At 44.1% G+C, this 20514-nt stretch overlaps 1 pseudogene; it reads left to right on the top strand.

Moving 5' to 3' along the window:
* Nucleotides 1-3583: 3583 nt before the first annotated feature.
* Nucleotides 3584-20514, top strand: part of LOC117354914 — a 43444-nt pseudogene continuing 26513 nt past the window's right edge.

The following is a 20514-nucleotide window of genomic DNA, read 5'->3' as shown; positions in this document are numbered from 1 at the left end:
GAGGGAGAGGGGGGGAAGGGAGTGAAGGAACATGCGCTGTAGGGGAGGAGTTGGAAGGAGCGGGGGAAGGGGCAAAGAGGTATCAGTGCCCACACCAAGATGTCGCTTGCCACAGTCTGCCCCCCCTCCCCCCCAGCATTACTATGCCACTGAGGGTTACCATATGGCTCCAGAAAAAGGAGAATGGCTTGAAACATTTATTTAAAAAATTCTATACCGTTTAAACCTAAACATAATTTACATACATAATTTTAAAACATAACATGATAGAGTAAACATAATCCTACAACATAATACAATAGCTTTGCACAATAAAGATCATGAATAGTTCATCAACTTTGCCAGAGCGAAAAATTAATGGCCCATCTAGCCCAGTATCCTGCTTCCAACAGCAGCCAATCTACTTCACAAGCATCTGGCAGAAACCCAAATAGTAGCCAGATTCCATGTTACCAATTCCAGGGCAAGCAGTGGCTTCCCCCATGTCTGTGTCAATAGCAAACTATGGACTTTTCCTCCACGAACTTCTCCAAACCTTTTTTTAAATCCAGATCTGCAAACCAACGTTACTACATCCTCTGGCAGTGAGTTCCAGAGCTTAATTATGTACTTTCATTGAAAAAACATTTCCTTCTATTTATTTTAGAAGTACTTCCATAAGTATTTCCATGTATCCCCTAGTCTAGTATTCTTCAACCGCCAATCCGCGGACCGGTGCCGGTCCGCAGAAAATTCCTGCCGGTCCGTGCAGGGCCGGCGAGATCAATGCGGTTAAATTTCCTGCTGACTATGGTGGTGTTGGCGGAAGGCTGCTGTTCCACCCAGCTTTGGGTGAGCAAGACAGGCTGCCGACGTCTGGGCCTTCCCTGTGTGAGTCTTGCCTTTGTGGAAACAGGAAGTTAAAACAAAATAGGCAGGACTCAGAGATGGAAGGTCCCGACGTCGGCAGCCTGTCTTGATCGCTGCCCCTGCCGAGTCGTCAAAGAGGGCCGTGGGGAAGGTGCAGATGGAAGGGAGAAAGCTGCAGGTTCAGGTGCAGGTGGAAGGGAGATGGTCAACGTGTGCGGGGCCAGTGTGTGGATTGGGGCCATTGGCAGCAACTGGGCTGAGAGTCCACACACGTGCAGGATGCGTGCATGCACCCAGCGGATGAGAAGGTGCCTCTAGGTGCAGCGGGTTGAGCCCATGTGGATGCGGGGTCGTGCCATGTTCGCTGGGTGCCACCGGGTTGTTGACAGCGTCCACGTGTGAGCGAGTGGTGTGGTGCTGGCCCTCAGCTTTCCTGTCTGCGGGCTGCTCACTCATGGAGACTCGATGGCAGGGCGGCAGGTAGGGGCCTCCAGCTCATCTTGGGCAGCAGGGCCTGAAGTGCAACGCTGTTTATGCCAGCTTGGGGGTGCGCAGGAGCAAGATCATAAGGAGCCTTCAACAGTGGCTGTCTCCCCTCCCAACAGCTCTTGTACTTGCCAGGGCAGTGATTCACTTCAGCAACTTCCTCTTTCCTCAGAGGCGCCAACGGACCCAAGGCTGCCTAAGTAAATCGCTGCTGCAGGCAAGTACTGAGGAAGCCACTGTTGGAGGCTGGGAAGCTGCTGGATAAAGGGAGAGCTGCTACTGGACCTGGAGAGAGGTAGAAGGAGAGATGCTGATGGGAGGGGAGGAGGGAAAGGGATGGGAAGAGAGTTACTGTTGGATAGGGGGGAAGGAGGGAAGGGAGAAGGAAAAAAGGAAGGAAACAGCTGTCAGGGAGATTACAGGAGGGGAAGGGGGTCAGGGTGGAATAGAGAGATCAGATGAGGGAAAGGGGAAAGACAGAGGAATGAGAAAGTAGAGAGAGATTGATGCTGGAAAGAGGAGTCAGCAGAGAAATGAGAGAGGGATAAAGATGCTAGATCTGGTGTAGGAGAGATAAAAATGAAGATAGCAGTGAAGCTGGAATGAATGGTGTAAAAAGGAGAGAGGAGGTACAGGCTGGATGGAAAGGGGAGAGGGGCATAGAAAGAAGTCAGATACATATGGAAGGGAGAGAGGGCAGACAGTGGATGGAACAGGCAGATGCTGGATTGAAGAGAGGGCAGACACTGGAACGAAAAGAGGGAAAAGAAGATGAAAGTAGAAACCAGAGACAACAAAAGGTAGAAAAAAATAATTTTACTTCTATTTTGTCATTAGAATATATCAGATTTGAAATATATATCCTGCTAGAGACATAACTGGGGACTGCAAAGTCCAGACAGTGCTTCTTTAGCTTCCAGCTGGCTTAGGGCTCTTTCTGACGAGGGGGCACTCCTCTAACACTATTCCTGTCATGTGTGACTGCAGTATTCTGTTAGCTTGATATTTCTGTGTAGCATTCTGTAATAATTTGTCTTGTTCAGTTTTCTTTATAGTAGAGGGGACATATGTGAAGGGTTGGGGAGACAGGGGTTTTGTTGGTCCTTGCTTTGTATATTTGTATTTATAAAATGACAATTGTACAGAATATTGTTTCTTTTTATACTTTAATAAAATACATTCAATATCATAACTGAGGCTTATGCAGATGGGATCAGATGGTTTGCGGGGACCGAGCTTGCGGAGACGGGGCGGAAATGTTTTTTTAAAATTTCAGTCTTAGTAGTTTGCCGGTCCACAAAATAATTATTTTATTTCTGCCAGTCCACGAGTGTAAAAAGGTAGAAGAACACTGACCTAGTCTTTATACTGTCCTCATTAGAATAAGTGCATATATGCGTGTAAATGTAAAAGGTATTCCTAAGTGCTATTCTCTAATTACATGTATATCACACATTTACACATATAATTTATAGAATAATCTAGTTAAGTGCATATCACTGAGTTCATACTCTTACACCAACTTTAGGATTGGCTAAGTACTTGTAATTAACGGCACATATATGTATATTCTATAAAGGAAAGTAGGTGCCTACATTCCTTTATAGAATATATACCCATGTATATAAAACCACCTTACTGTCAAATCTTCTGCAACTAAAATCCTCCTTTCTGGGTATGTGGGATGCACTGAGGTACAGTCCCTTACACCACAAACTGGACTTCCCAGTTTGGATATGGGTTTTACTATACTGTGTTGATCCCACTCACTTTCTGATGGATAAAATACATTCATGTCTGCTGCTCAACTCATTCAGGAAGTCCCTTTATTCCTCCAATGCTTCAGAAAACTCCTCCAAACTGTCCCATGGCTCTTATCACCTAGTTAAACCTATCTGGCCTAAAGTGAACTCTTTTTTTCTCTGTTGGCTTGAGGACAGGATTAACACTATATTGGTCCCTAATGCCATGGACATCCATTTCTTTTCCCCCCCTCTCCCACAACAGAGTCATCATATTCACTCTTTTCCTAAACCCCTCTCCTCAGATCTTCATTCATGACCTTCTCCTCACATTTCACTTCTTCAGAAGTAGCAGAGAAATTGCAGGGCCTAGCTGTGGTGGCAGTAAGAGAGATTTACAGTACCTCCCCTTTTCACAAAACCATAGTGTGTTTTTTAGTGCCGGCTGCGGCAGTAACAGCTCCGACACTCGTAGAATTCCTATGAGCGTCAGAGCTGTTACCACCATGGCCAGAGCTAAAACTGCACTACGGCTTTTTACAAAGGTGAGGGGGGTTAGTTATTTATTGGCTTTGTACCTACATATCATCACATTTCTGAAAGGTTCACAATCCAACAAGGACAGTAAACTCATTAAAGCGGTAATAATAATAAGAGAAGTTTCACTCATAAGAACATGAGAGTTGCTACTGCTGGGTCAGACCGGTGGTTCATCCTGCCCAGCAGTCCGCTAACACGGCGGACCCCAGGTCAAAGACCAGTGCTCTAAATGAGTCCAGCCCTCACCAATCTTATAAACCCTGCCCTATCATCAGGTCTTTTCTCCTCCGAAGTGGGACACATTGCTCTGACTCCCCTACTGAAAAAGACCGACCTTGACCCCTCCATACCATCCAATTACCGTCCAATAGCAAATATCCCTCTCCTAACCAAGATGTTAGAATCTATCATTTCCACTCAACTCTCATCCTATCTAGAAAGAGTCTCTATTCTCCTACCCCACCAATTCGGCTTCAGACCCAACTTCAGCACCAAATCCCTATTGGCCTCACTAATCTCTAAAGTGCAACATCTCCATTCTCGCAACAAATTCGCTGTGCTTCTACAATTCGACCTCTCCGCAGCTTTCGATGTCGTCCATCATGATATCCTAATCTTCCAACTCTCCGAAATAGGCATAAGCTCCACAGTCCTAGACTGGTTCTCGAAATTCCTACGTTCCCGTTCCTACACCGTTAACATAAATGGGACCTCATCCTCCCCCTGGAAGCCGATATGTGGAGTCCCGCAAGGCTCACTCCTCTCTCCTATCCTTTTCAACATCTACATGTCCTCTCTGAAACTCCTCCAGCTCTCACCCCTTGAAACTCTCTACACCTATGCCGACGACATCCTCATCCTCCTCGAGACCGACTCGAACCTCACTAACCTCGCCGAAAACATATCCGCATGTATATTGAACCTCCAATCCTGGGCACAATCTGTACAAATGAAACTAAACGAGTCCAAAACAAAATTACTTTGGCTTGGCCCAATATTAGATCATTTACCCACCTCCATCCCACTATCTTCCGACCCTACTCTTCATCTTGAATTTTCAAGCAAAGTCCTGGGCATCATCATAGACTCTTCTCTCTCCTTCAATGACCACCTCAACTCCTTGATTAAAAAAATGCTTCTTTAACCTTCATATGCTGAGGAAAGTGAGATCCTGCTTTCATCATTCTCACTTCGCCGTCCTTGTTCAATCCACCATCCTCTCTAGACTGGATTATTGCAACTCTATCTTTATAAGTCTAACTAAGAAAAACCTCTATAGACTTCAGCTAATTCAGAATGTCGCGGCTAAGCTCATTTTCGCAAGAGGCAAGTTCGACCACGTCTCTCCACTTCTGTCCAAGCTTCACTGGCTTCCAGTACATTCCAGAATCCTCTTTAAATGTTCCTGCTTAGCGTTCAAGATCCTACATGGCATCCTTCCTCCTGTTATTCCACTCCTTTGGAACTCCTCAAACCCTAACTCCTCCAGATCCTCCCAAAAACTGAAACTATCATTCCCTTCTACTAAAGGTATATCCTGCGCAGGAAAACTAGGAACATCTCTCCCCTTTAGAATCACAGAACTCTGGAACAAGCTCACCTCCCCGCTCAGAAATTCAAACTCCCTCCAACTCTTCCGCAAACACCTGAAAACTTGGCTCTTTTCAAAAATCTAACACCTCCCGATCTCTGGTACCTTGACCCCTCTCTACCCTCTTAGTTCCTTTCCTATTACCCTTCTTTTTTGGAGTTCATTTCTATCCTAATTCTGTAAACCGTGCCGAGCTCTACGCTTGCGGAGATGGCGCGATATACAAACCTAAGGTTTAGTTTAGTTTAGTTTTAGTTTAGCCTCACCTGCATATATCCCAATTTAGCAGGAACTTGTCCAACTTAGTCTTGAAACCCTGGAGAGTGTTTTCCCCTACAACAGACTCCGTAAGAGCGTTCCAGCTCTCCATCACTCTCTGGGTGAAGAAGAATTTCCTTATGTTTGTACGGAATCAATCCCCTTTCAACTTTAGGGAGTGCCCTCTTGTTCTCCCTACCTTGGAGAGTGTGAACAGTCTGTGTTTATCTACTAAGTCTTTTCCCTTCAGTATTTTCAATGTTTTGATCATGTCTTCTCTCAGTCTCCTCTTTTCAAGGAAGAAGAGGCCCAGTTTATCCAGTCTCTCACTGTATGGCAACTCCTCCAGCCCCTTAACCATTTTAGTCACTCTTCTCTGGACCCTTTCGAGTAGTACCGTGTCCTTCTTCATGTATGGTGACCAGTGGTGGACGCAGTACTCCAGGTGAGGGCGCCCCATGGCCTGGTACAATGGCATGATAACCTTCTCCAATCTGTTCATGATCCCCTTCTTTATTATTCCTAGCATTCTGTTCGCCCTTTTTGCTGCCGCCGCGCATTGTGCAGATGGCTTCATCGACTTGTCGATCAGAACTCCCAAGTCTCTTTCCTGGGAAGTCTCTCAGACATCCTGTATTTGTGCATGAGATTTTTGTTACCGACATGCATCACTTTGCCCTTATCCATGTTGAACTTCTTTTGCCATGTCGATGCCCATTTCTTGAGCTTGATTATGTCACTTTGTAGATCTTCGCAATCCCCCTGCATCTTCACTCTCTGAATAACTTCGTATCATCTGCAAATTTAATCACCTCACTCTTCGTACCAATGTCCAGATCTTTTATAAAGATGTTGAAGAGCACAGGTCTAAGCACCGAGCCCTTCGGCACCCTGCTGGTGACACTCTTCCAGTCCGAGTATTGTCCATTTACTCCCACTCTCTGTTTCCTATCCTCCAGCCAGTTTTTAATCCATGTGAGTATTTCACCCTTGATTCCATGGCTTGCAATTTTCCAAAGTAATCATTCATACGGAACCTTGTCGAACGCCTTCTGAAAATCCAGATATACAATGTCGACTGGGTTGCCTTTGTGTATCCGCCTGTTTACTCCCTCGAAGAAGTGCAGCAAGTTTGTCAGGCAAGATCTGCCTTTGCTGAAACCATGCTGGCTGGTCCTCATTAAACCATGTCCGTCAAGGTGATCAATGATGCAGTCCTTTATCAGCGCCTCTACCATCTTTCCTGGTACCGAGGTCAGACTCACTGGTCTGTAGTTTCCCAGATCTCCCCTCAAACCTTTTTTGAAGATCGGCATAACATTCGCCACCTTCCAGTCCTCCGGAATGCTCCCCGATCTGATCGACAGATTGGCTATTAGCTGAAGCAGTTTAGCTATAGTCCCTTTCAGTTCCTTGATGACCCTCGGATGGATGCCATTCGGTCCCGGGGATTTATCGCTCTTAAGTCTATCAATATGCCTGCATACTTCTTCTAGACTGACCGTCAACCCTGTCAGTTTCCCGTCTTCGTTTCCAGCATATAGTCTGATGGCTTCCAGTATGCTGTGTATATCCTCTTCGGTAAATACAGATGCAAAAATGTGTTCAGTTTGTCTGTGATTTCTTTGTCCTCCTTTAGCACTCCCTTTATTCCATGGTCACCCAACGGTTCCACCGCTTCCTTCGTGGGTCGTTTCCCCTTAATATATCAAAAGAAAGGCTTGAAGTTTTTTGCCTTCTTGGCTATTTTTTCCTCGTAGTCTCTTTTGGCCCCTTTTACCGGCTTATGGCACCTGCGTTGATGTTGTTTGTGCTTATTCCAGTTTTCGTCCGTTTTGACCTTTTCTATTCCTTAAACAAAGTTTTCCTTCACTTCTATAGTGAGCCACGCCGGTTCTATGTTCTTTTTATTCTTGGATCCTTTTTTGATACGTAGTATATATAGATTTAGCAGTGTGTCACACTCATCTGAAAACTTTCCCTCTAACCTCTTCAGAGCCTCAGGGCCAGTGCACTGATCCTGTTTTGATGACAGGCAAACCAAAGAGAAGAAAAATCATGCAGTCCAGTAAGTAGGAAGAAATCTGAGTGCATTTTCTTACTTTGCCTTTCCCGGCTCATTCCTTTATCCTGTACCTATACATACATGCGCTCTGAATTATATGCACATAAATGCAACCATTGAGAGGAGAACAACTTTCAACCCAGAAAATGTATTCATATTGTTGCCACTCTGTAACTTTAGATGATCCTAAGAAAAGCAGATATTCTGTAGGCATATATATATATTTTTTTTTTATTATTTTTTTTTTTTAAATTTGCAAATCAATACTACACTTAAATCTTTCTAGATTTATACCCTGGGTGCACCATCTGGGAAATCTCACTCTTTAGTCATCACTATCACTTTCTGGAGTGATAAATCAGGATTGTTCACTCTTGGTAGCTCTGCAATAATAGTTTGTGAATTAGCAGGGGACTAGGCAAGCGCGTGCTATGAATGGAGTGGCTTAATGGAGAACTGCCAAGTTTCCAAGTTCCAGCAGGGAGATTTCAGGCCAGTCCTGGATTTCTGACAACTCAGTGCTTGTGCAGCTTAGCGACCTGGAGCAATGTGTAGAATCATGGACTATAAATAGCACACTGAGGGGTCGAAGTTCAAAACTATCACCAGCATTTACATGGGGTTAACACCTGGTTTGTGTGCATGTTTTTGTGTGCCGAATGTTCCAATGTTTTCAGTGTGGGTGCTGAAACCATTAGCATAAACCTCATTAATGCATGCTAATATAGCCATTACGCACCCTGCAGCCATGATTTTTTTTTTTGTTTAAAAGTTTCTCATGGGCATTTAGCATGGGAAACTTTATGCCAGATCCAGGGCAGTATAGAAGGGTTGGTTGAAAGGAAATGTGTCTAGTGGCACCCATTCTCTTCCTCCTGCTTCTGACTGCTTCCCGCTCCCTCTGCAAGCTAGGCCAAGCCCAACCCAACTTGGTCCAACCTTCCCTAATTAAAAATATCAATACCCTATGATCTAATGGTCCCTCTTCCTGACCCAATCTGAGCCGCTGTGAGCATTGGCCCTAAACCCCCTTCCTCAAATAAAAATAAAAAAGTGCCCTTATCATCCAGTGACTCCCTCGTCCCCCTCCCTCCCTCCAGTTGCAAACAAATACCCTGGTGGTCAAGTGGCTTCCTGGCTCTGTCTCCTTTCCCCTAGTTGCAACTTGCCCTGGTGGTCTAGGGAAGCACCCCCCCCCCCACCCCCCCAAATACCTTGTAGAAGGCAGGAGTAATGCCAACTTGCTCCTGCTTCCGGGTGTCATTATCTTCAAAATGATGGCACAGCGCCTCAAGCAGTGTATCCTGAGAAGCAGTGGGTGAGGTTTAGCTTCCATATTAGAAAGGTCCTACTCAGTGCACCACAGGATACACCACATGGGGTGAGGCGTAGCCATTTTGAAAATGACCACACCCAGAGGCAGAAGTGAGTAGGTGTTGTCCCTGCCTTGTACAAAGTACTATATATCAATTTGTAACTGGGGGGGATGGGAGAAGTGCCAGGGGGCCATTCGACCACCAGGTCATTTAGACCGAGGAGAAAGGAGGGAAGGGGAGAAAGCCAGGGGTACATGTCCTCCAGGGCATATTTTTTAATAAAGAAGGGAGGGTCAGGACAGGAGGGGATCAGTAATTTGGGGGCAGGATGGGTGCAGCTAGATACCAGGGATGTGTTTTTGGGGGGGTTGGGGGTAAAGACCAATGCAGCAATTTCTTGGTGCTGATTTTGTGGTTGAGCCTTTGAGCATTGGCCCCTGAATTTGCATGTAAGCTAAAATACAGGACTGACCAAAAAAGTATCTTTTCTGAAAGAGGGTAACATGTCAGTTCCAGATCAATGGGCTGAGAACAAGGGAAGTTGGGCAAGTAATTTTCACTCTCCGTTATCTTTGGTACAATCCAGGGGGGTGAACTGCCCCACAAGTGAGATTTACAGGTGATGTATAAATTTACTGGTGATATATAAATTTACAAATAAATGGAATAATTTTTTTTTAAAGTAAATATCTTTCTTTGATGCTTCTGAAAAGATATAGACAGAGTGGAGGTAGCATTAGGGCAATTTTCAAAAGAATTTGCTCAGGTAACTTAACTTCCCATCACTTAGTACGTGCTCAGGTACATTTTTACTGTGGTCTTTTCCTCCCCACCACAAAGAGAAATTCTATGAGGCTGTCCCCACCAGAGATATACTGTACACACATGCCTGGACTCCTGCTATTCAGGTACCTGTGCAAGTGCACAAGCCCATACTCACATGTGCATGTGTAAGTATGCGCTTTCATTTTTCAAATAGTGTGCACACACACACTCATTCTTCAGATACATACACACACATGCTCTTGCTCTTCAGATGAACATGTGCATGTATTCTCACTCCTCAGGCACACATATAGATCACTCCCTTTTTCAAACAGATATACCCTCTTTTCTGGTCTGGGTTGCTATTTTCTGTTCATGTACTCATTCATTCAATGCTCCTCCAGCTTTGCCCGTGATCATATAAGGTTCTTGTGAAAAATTGCAAGCCTACCTTAGGAAATTAGAAGATGAAATATAGGTGTGGGGGGGGAGGGGAGGAGGAATTCATCAAAGGGCGCTAAGGAAAAGCTAAATAGGTTAGGGCTCTTCAGTTTAGAAAAGAGATGGCTGAATGGGATATGATAGAGGTCTACAAAATACTGAGTGATATGGAATAGGTAAAAATGTATTGATTTTTTGCTCTTTCAAATCTACAAACACTAGGGGACACTCAATGAAATTACACAGAGGAAACATTTTTTTTTTCACTCAAAGAATAATTAAGCTCTGGAAATCATTGTCAGAGAATATGGTAAGCATGCATAAGAATTGCCATACTGGGTCAGACCGAAGGTCCATCAAGCCCAGTATCCTGTTTCCAACAGTGGCCAACCCAGGTCACAAGTACCTGGTAAGATCGCAAGCAGTAAAACAGATTTTATGTTGCTTATCATAGGAATAAACAGTGGATTTCCTCAAATCTCTCTTAATGGTGGCTTAAGAACTTTTAGGAAATTATCCAAACCTTATTTTTTTTTTTTTAAAGTCGGTTAAGCTAACTGCTTTCACCACATTCTCTGGCAACGATTTCTAGAGTTTAATTACACAGTGAGTGAAGAAATATTTTATCTGGTTTGTTGCAAATCTACTATTTAGTAGCTTCATTGCAAGCCCCGTAGTCCTAGTATATTTGGAAAGAGTAAACAAGCGATTTATATCTATCTTCTATCGTATCTCCCATGAGTCATCTCTTCTCCAGGATGAAGAGCTCTAGATCCTGTTAGCCTTTCCTTACAGGGAAGCCATCCTATCCCTTTATCATTTTTGTAATTCTTCTCTGTATCTTTGCTAATTCTACTATATCTTTCTTGAGATACAGCAACTTCAATTGCACATATATTTGAGGTGTGTCCGCACCATGGAGCGATAAAAGGGCATTATAACATTCTCATCTTTGTTTTCCATTCCATTCCTGATAATTCCTATCATTCTATTTGCTGTCTAAGCCATAGCTGTACCCTAAGCTGAGGGTTTCAACATATCATTAACGATGACACCTAGATCTTTTTCCAGGATGTATCTGAGTTTAAAAAAGATTTGGACAAGTTCCTGGAGGAAAAGTCCACAATCTGCTATGGAGATCGATATGGGAGAAGCCACTGCTTGACCTTTGTATCAGTAGCATGGAATGTTGCTGCTATTTAGGTTTCTGCCAGGTACTTGTGACCTGGATTAGACACTGTTGGAAGCTAGATACTGGGGTATATAGACCACTGGTCTGACCCAGTATGGCTGTTATGTTTTTATAAAGTATAATCACCAATAGATATTCTTAAATTATAACCCCTTCTCGGAGATTTTAGATAGAGCAGATATTGAAAAATACGGAGAAAAGACCTGTGTTTCCTGAGCATAAACTCCGGAAACTACTATGACAAGTACAAAGTTGTCATAGGTAGCCCATCCTCGGTCTAAGAAAAACTCCGTTAAAGTTCAATATAAATTCAGATCTTAGATGTTCAAAATCTTCCAAAATAATTTAAATGAAGTCCAAAAAAGTTAAAAAAAAAACCCCGCACTTATCTTATATATCCTCCGGTGTAGGCAAGATCGCCGCAGTGCAGAGAACAAACTCCCAGTGCTATCTTCTTTCTGGGAGAAATCTTAGTATTCCATAGTATTCCCGACAGGCCCTGTTTCGTAGTCAAGCTGCATCAGGGGAATTTCTTTACAGAACGAGCTCCTGCTTCAACGATCTTCATGTTATATTCTTATGTTGACAGCTTTTTCTCAGACTGCAGCAATAGTCTTTAAAATTTGACATGGACTATTTGTTCCTTTGTCTCTAAACATTTATTCTTTATCTCTAAACATCATGAGATCTTTGGGCACGAGAACAACTCATATGTATTGTATAAGCTCTCTTTTCCATCGTTAAGAGGAATCAAGTTCATCAGTAAAATTTCACACTCCTTTCCATACTTACTAACTGCGATATGGAATGGACACATTAGATTGTGTTTATCTCTTCAGATTTTAGCTAAATCTTAACAACCACTATGTTTGATCGCTTTTTAGGCTATAGCGCCAATGAATGTTAATGGATCTTTTTTTGTGATCTAATTATGTAAACCAAATCGAGCTCATATTTGTAGGCGATGATTTGGTATATAAGCCTAAGAATTAGATTAGATCACACTTCCCCCCATTCTTCTTACATTGTTACTCTTTCTTCCCATTTATTTATTTATTCAATTTTCTATACCATTCTCCCAGGGAAGCTCAGAACAGTTTTCATGAATTTATTCAGGTACTCAAACATTATTGTCTCTCCTACAAAACCCAGGAAGAATTTCGGGCTCCTTTTACTAAGGTTCGCTAGGGCTTTAATGCACAGAATAGAGTGCGCCACATTGCCGCGCGCGCTAGATCTTAACACCAGCATTGAGCTGGCGTTAGTTCTAGAATCGAACGTGCGGTGTATTGCGTGGTAATTTTCTGCATGCGCTAAAAACGTTAGGGCACCTTAGTAAAAGGAGCCCTCAGTCTCCTCCTTTTTGTGACTAGAATAATCTTCCAGTTGTCTGGATCCCACCACAGTCTCTGACTTTGAGATGAGTAATTAACAAATTTATTTATTTTATTATTTATTTAAAAATTTATATACCGCATGCAACTATGCGGTTTCCATATCACATACATCAAATCTTGCTTCGCTCCGATTATCACTTATAACATAGACATGTCTAAACAACATCGTTAATCATCTCTCTTATAATAGGGATAGAGCACAAATTCAATCAATTCAGAAATACAAGTAAGCTTTAAATCTATAGAATCCTGAAAAATCCAAATAGTTGGCAATTTTAATCTCCTAAATCCTGAGCACATTTAGCAGAGCCATCCTCCCACACACAAAAAATCTCTGGGCCCCAGGCACCTGTTTAGTTTCCTTATGCTTTATTCCAGCCCTGCTTCTACCTTTCAATTCTCAACAAATACTTTCTTCTCTAAGTTCTTTGGGCCCTTATAAAAACCTAGTCATTTGCTAGACATTGTCCTCTCAAATGAAAAAAAAAACACAAAACAAAAAAAACATAGAACAGAAATTTACAAAACTGGAATTTCTCTCCAAATGCAAACCAGGTGCAAAAGATCCCCCTCCTGAAATAACTGCACAGTGAACATCAATGGTGACTCTGTCACCTGATCCTATATTTTCTTATGGCACAACCTCAACAATTATGACCTTTTCTAGATAGCCAAGACAGACATTGTCCCCTCCCTACTACACTCATCGCTCACAAGCTATCCTTGTCCCTATCTCATGTCTTGACTAGGACTTAATCCATGGAGGCCAGCTTTCATCTCCACTCATTTCCTCCCTCTATCACTCTAACCAATGCTGGTTTTCTGAAGGAAACTTCCACTGATTTTAGATACTAAATAATCCTACCAGTTATGATGGAAATTAGGAAGGTTCATTCCACATCCTCCATAGTTGTTTGGCGGGACTTCAGACTTACTCTAGTCCTTTAGTATCTTCATTAAGTACTTAAGCTATTTATTGTCCACCTGAAGGGGTATATTACTTCCTCCTTCACCTTCTCAACGCTGTCATAATTAAATGGATTTTTTAACATCCACTTTACAATCAGACAATGAACCATATTCCTCCAATACTCCTGGAGCATTGGATTGACTCCTCCAATTCTGATAGATACAATAGAACATCATCTGCATACAATATAATTTTGTGTTCCATTTTCTCCATTCTGACCCCTTTTATCCTTTCCTCCCATCTTATCTGCTCTTATCAACCAGGTCTAGGGATGGTCAGTCATTCACAGAGGAATGGGTTTTGCTTGCCAATTACAGCCCCAGCCCTCAATAATCTACCTTACTCCCTAATATTAATTTATATGTGTTAAACAGTCTGCCATCAGAATTATTTAGATTTTCATCACTGTGATAAAACACTGACAGCCAACGGAAAGGATGCTAGCATCTGTGTGTGGTATAAACTTATCTACACATCCTTATGTCCCATAGGATGGGTAGAGCATTGCGATGGATAGAGAGAGATGGGGACATTTGCTGGAATGATCTAGCATGTCTGGCTCCACTAATATCCTGCGGTGACTCCACCCTGCAGGCTGGTTTCTATATAGCATCCAGAAGATGTGAGATTCTATCTTGATGTTTGCTCTTACTTCTGTCTTTCCTTGGATTTCTTCTGGAATAGCTCTGTTTAAAAAAATCTCACTCAGAGGCCATTGTACAGAGAAGGGACCATCTCTGAGCCAGTAGATTTCTCAAGTAAAGCCTTGGGCAACAGAAATAAAACATTAAAAAAAGTCTTACATTCCTTACAGGTGTATTCTGCTGAAACAAGGCCATGTTGGGTTGATGTGACTGCTCAGACATTGGATGCAACAAGGTGGCTCATGAGTTTTTTTTGTTTCCCTCTTGGTTACCACCACCCTTTTGTGTTTTTGTTTTTGTTTTCATTGTGAAGACTAATCTTCTTTCTTATACCTCATATTGGTAAATAATTCTTCCTCCTCAATCCAAAATATTCCATTTTTATTGGGATTAAGCTTCAAATAATTTATTCCCATCCATACCTCATTATTTTCAATAGCTGAACTGAGGTGTCCGTAAATTTCCTCTAATGTATCATTAGTATAAGAGAAATACATCAGTACTAATTTCAGCATTAGCCATGCACACATTAAAAGAATGGAAAACAGCGGAGGTCCCCATAATTTGTCACTCATTCATGAGGGGAACAATTTTCAAAAATTACTTCAGAAAATCTGTACTAATTTAATCCACTGCCTTGTATCAAATAAAGGTAATGACTATGACCCTGATTACATTACATTACTCAGCATTTATATTCCGTCTACACCAAATCTTAGTTTGAGGCGGATTGCAAAGTATTAGATAACCAGTAATAGAAACTGGAATTATAAATACAGTAGAATATTATTCATCCTGACAGTATATTAAAAAGAGCTAAGAATAATGATTGCTAAAGCTAATTAGAAAGTACATAATTCTTAACTTAAGAGCATAAGAATAGACTTACTGGGTCAGACCAATAATTCATCTAGCCCAGTATCCCGTCTTCTCCCATGTTGTCTCAATAACAGATTATGGACTTTTCCTCCAGGAACTTGTCCAAACCTTTTTGTAAAACCGGCTACGCTATCCGCTCGTACCTTATCCTCTAGCAATGCGTTCCAGAGCTTATCTATTCTCTGAGTGAAAAAATATATCCTCCTATTGGTTTTAAAAGTATTTCCCTGTAACTTCATCGAATGTCCCCTAATATTTGCAATTTTTGACAGAGTAAAAAATTGATCCACTAGTACCCATTCTACACCACTCAGAATTTTGTAGACTTCAATCATATCTCCCCTCAGTTGTCCCTTTTCCAAGCTGAAGCTTTCGTTTTTCCTCATACGAGAGGAGTTCCATTCCATTTATTATCTTGGTCGCTCTTAATAAACTTATGAAAAGAGACATGATGAGATCTGAAAACTTCATAAGCAGGCAATACATTCCAAATCTTAGTAGCCTAATATGAGAGGAGTGGAGACACTTTTCCATTCCCTATTTCTTAAGGTCTCTGATTTGAGTGTCTAGCCTGAAATAGCTTTTCTTGTGTATGTCGTTCCTTTTCTTTCAAATGAATTTTATTGTACACTGCTCTGAAGGGTGATATATTAAGATTTTGATAAGCTAAACTAAATTAAGGGAGTGTTCTGATTGGAAGTCAGATGCTGATAATAGGATCTAATATACAGAAAGGGTGGTAGATGCATGGAATAGTCTCCTGATGGAGGTGGTGGAAATTAATTCATGATAGCATGGGCCAGGCATGTGGGATCTCTTAAGGAGAGGAGAAGATAGCGTATGCTATGAATGGGCAGACTGGATGGGCCATTTGGCCTTCATCTGCTGTCATGTTTCTCTGTTTCTAATTGGGGCATCAGATGCTATCAATAGTGGCTATGATTGGGAGGTTAGGTGCTACCATAGGTGCTCTGATTTGGGGTTGTGTATTACTGGGAGGGGAGAGGAGAAGGTTCTGGTTTAGGGTCAGGTGGTTACATGTTTAAAGTGGTTTACCTATATACAGGTATTATTTTGGACCTGGGGGCAATGGAGGATTAGGTGACTTGCACTGAGTCATAGGGAGTAGCACAGGCAGGGCCAGATTAATGTGTAGGCCCAGTAGGCACGTGCCTAGGGCCTACACATTAATCCTGAAGGAGGGCAAACAAGAAGTAACAGATGACTCAGCATTTTTTTTTTTCTTCAAACGGTATTGGGCCCCCGGGAAAGTTAGATTGGCAATTCGGGCCTACCTGGCATCAGGCCCGTTATGTTGCAAGTGGTGCTCAGCCCAATGCTTCCCCTCTGATGCAGCTTCCTGTTTCCACCTGGGAGGTTCACATCAGAGAGAAGCTTTGGACGAGCAGCAACACCGCTTGCAACATAACAGTTGCCACCGATGCCGGGAGGGGGGGGGGCACATTGCCTATCTTATTTTCCAGGGGGCTCGTTGCCATTTGAAAAAAAAATCAGAAAAAATAAGGTGAGTGGTGACCTGCACAAAGGTGAGGGGAAGGGAGGGAGATGGGCCTGGGGTGGAGCCGGGAGAGAGAGAGAGAGAGAGATGGTGGCAGTCGGGCAGATGATGGAAGTGGAGATAACTTAAGGGAAAAAGAGAAGGGGGCAGGGCAGATGATGGAAGTGGGGACTGGAGAAGGGGGCAGATGATGTAAGTGGGGAGAACTTGTGCCATCAGCATCAGGCGTAGATGGAAAAGCAGCAGCAGCGGTGAGGAGGTGAGAGGCCCTCACCTACTCACTTCTGCTGCTTTCCCACATGCTGGATGGGGGGAAGGGGGCAGGATAACGAGATGGAATTGCCTGGGATGGAGAGAGAGAGAAAGAAGAGGCAGATGATGGAAGTGATGAGAAGAGAAAAAGAGAACAAAGGGGGCAGATGATGGAAGTGGGAAGAACTTGTGCTGTCAGCTTCAGGCACATATGGGAAAGCAGCAGTAGCGGTGAGGAGGTGATGGGCCCTCACCTCCTCACCACTGCTGTTGCTTTCTCACATGCTGGATGGGGGGAAGAAGATAGAGTTAGAGAGATAGTGGAGGAGTGAAGGAAAGGGGTGGCATGCTATGAGTAAACACAGTGAAAAGAGGGAAACTGAGGACTGAATAGTATAAAATAATTTAATTTAGACAGAAGTAGAAAATAGAGAAGGAAGACCAGAGAATAAAAGGAAAGGGAAGAGAGAGATGCCAGAGAATGGGGAAGGAGACAGAGATATCAGATCTTAGTGGAGGAAATGAGAAGAGAGAGTGAGGGTGGGGCATGGGAGCCCAGTATACTTGTTTGCCTAGGGTCCCATGAAGAAATAATCCTGCCCTGTGCACAGGGATTTGATCCCATAACCTCTGGATGTAGAGACAGCAGCTCTACCACTAGGCCACTCCTTACCTCACTTGGAACAAGTACATTGGATCGCTAAGGGAGAAGATTGGCTAGTAGATGACGGTTAGACAGACTAGATAGGCCATATGGCATTTATCAACCTTCATTTATCTATGTTTTTATTACTCCCTCTCCCCATGTCCCTTGCAATCTAATCATGCTCAGCTTCCCCACATGTGAATGGCCCCTGTGTTGAAATGGCTTTTAAATGGCTTCTCTAGACATTTAAATGTTGGCACTTACATGTGTGGATGCTTCCAAAATAACCAGAGAACTGTGAAGCAAATAAAAAGTCCATTAGTTTTTGAGATCTTACAAACCAGTGAAATATTTTGCAAACTCTGATTTCACTTAGCTCGCTTATTATGAGAGGGAAGATCGTGTGCAGTGGGTTATTAATGCTAAATGATACAGCACACATGGTAACCAGTGAAAGGGTTTGTCCTTGGATATTAAAGATTAGCCATGGTGATTGTGGTTTTAGTCTCTAATGCTATGAGACATTCTTTTTTTTTTCAAGTAGCTTTGACTCATTCTCTTAAGCACTGAGAGGGAATTTCTTAATATATTCTTGAAGTAGCAGTTACAAGTTGCCTTTTTCTTCTCATCATTATCACCACAAGCATTTCTCCAGGACTTTACAACAAATTGCTTCATTTTGCATTTGGTTATGTCTACAATACTGTATAATAATAATAAATTTTATTTTTTACACCGCAGTACCTCTCAGTTCTATGCGGTTAACAATAATGAAAAGCTGAACAAAAACAGCGATAGTACAGCAGTTGCTTTAAAATTCATAATAACATCAGTCAAACCTTGTTACCAATTACTACTATCAATAGTCCTGTTGATGGAGGTGGATCACCTTGAAATGGAGGTGGATCACCTCCAGGTGAATCACTTGTTGATGGAAGTGGATCACCTTAGAATAAATAAGTATTTTTTTGGCGGAGATAGGGACTGGGTAAAATGTGGACTTCACAGAGCCCACGGACCTCGTGAATCTTAACTGCATGCCCTTAAACATCTGTTCACCCGGGCCTCTTCTCCCTTGAACAGAGGAGATTAAGAGGGGACATGATCGAAACATTCAAGGTACTGAAGGGAATAGACTTAGTAGATAAGGACAGGTTGTTCACCCTCTCCGAAGGTAGGGAGAACGAGAGGGCACTCTCTAAAATTGAAAGGGGATAGATTCCGTACGAACAGTAGGAAGTTCTTCTTCACCCAGAGAGTGATAGACAACTGGAACGCTCTTCCGGAGTTTGTCATAGGGAAAAACACCCTCCAAGAATTTAAGACAAAGTTAGACAAGTTCCTGCAGAACCGGAACGCGCACAGGTAGGGCTTAGAGAATGACACGGGGAGCGATCCCCGCAGCGAACCGCTGTGTGGCTGCGGTTTGGCTGCGGGTTATGGTGACCTCATTAGCAAATCGCCGCAGACGCGGGGACAAATCCTTTCACCGCCCGCAAAAACGGTGAATAGATTTGTCCCCGCAGGCCAATGTCCCCCCTTCTAGGAACCGCTATTTACCTGTGTTTCACCATGTTCGTGACCGGGTGTTAGATGTCTCCGCCATGTTGTCTGTCTCCTCCAACTTTCGATCCAACTCGCACTTTGCTGCATTTACTCTCGATCCAACTTGCATTTGTCAGATCAACCCTTCCTGCCAATAGAACCCGCCCCTCCCCCCCCCCCGACGATCGCCGGCAGGAAGGTGCTCAGCCCTTCATGCCGACAGAACCAGCCCTCCCCAATGATCGCGGCAGGAGGATATCCAACCCCTCCTGCCAGCTCCCCAACAGCCCCCCTATGATCACTGATAGGAGGGTGCCCAACCCCTCCTGCCGGCCCCCCCAACGGCCCCCTATATCGCCAATAGGAGGGTGCCCAACCCCTCCTGCCGGACCCTCCCCCAACAAACCCCGCCATCCCGAAACACCACCCTTAGTCTTACTTTCCAAGTTGGACCGGACAGCTCCTCGCTCGTCTGGCCAGCAGGCCTGACTCCGTCCAAATGAGGCGGGCCCGCCCCTCCCCTCCCCTGCCTAACCCACAGGATCCTAGGGCCTGATTGGCCCAAGCACCTAAGGCCCCTCCTATAGCGGGAGTGGCTTTAGGTGCCTAAACCAATCAGGCCCTAGGATCCTGTGGGTTGGGCAGGGTAGGGGCGGGCCCGCCTCATTTGGACGGAGGCAAGCCTGCTGGCCATACGTGTGAGGAGCCGTCCGGTCCAACTTGGAAAGTAAGACTAAGGGGGTTCCGGGGTGGGAGGGTTCATTGGGGGGGGGTCCAGCAGGAGGGGTTGGGTACCCTCCTGCCGGCGATCTTAGGGGAGGCCATTGGGAGGACCGGCAGGAGGGGTTGGGTACCCTTCTGCTGCGATTGTCGGGAGGGCCGTTGGGGGGGGTCTACAGGAATACACAGTCTAGTACCCGAACTCGCAATCTGGGCAACTGCAACTGGGCAACCTGATCCCGAAATCTGAGCAACTGCCTGCTGCCGTCGCGTATGCTGGGACTCCTGCCTTCGTGTATCTGCCGGATACGCGAAGGCAGAAGTCCCGGCATACGCGACGGCAGCAGGCAGTTGCAAATCAGCTGACGCTGGCGCAATCTTGCACACTGGGAAAGAAGAGAATCTCCGGCGTCAGCTGACTAGCAACCCCCCATCGTATGGGACACCTGCCTTCGCATATCTGCCGGATACACGAAGACAGGAGTCCCAGCAAAAGATGCAGCTGCAGGAAGTTGCTAGTCAGCTGACGCTGATGCCGGAGCTTCTCTTCCTGCCCAGTGTACACCAGGTACTGCTGGACAAGGGGAGGAGGGGAAGAAGGAAGGGAGAAAGGATACTGTTGGACAGGAGGGAAGGGGTACTGCTGGACAATGGGAACAGGGAAGGGAGAAGGGGTACTGCTGGACAAGGGGGAAGT

The sequence above is a fragment of the Geotrypetes seraphini genome, chromosome 2, assembly GCF_902459505.1.
Source record: "Geotrypetes seraphini chromosome 2, aGeoSer1.1, whole genome shotgun sequence".
In the NCBI taxonomy this organism is placed as follows: Eukaryota; Metazoa; Chordata; class Amphibia; order Gymnophiona; family Dermophiidae; genus Geotrypetes; species Geotrypetes seraphini.
The sequence above is the reverse complement of the archived record's forward strand: the minus strand, read 5'-3'. Positions and strand labels throughout refer to the sequence as shown.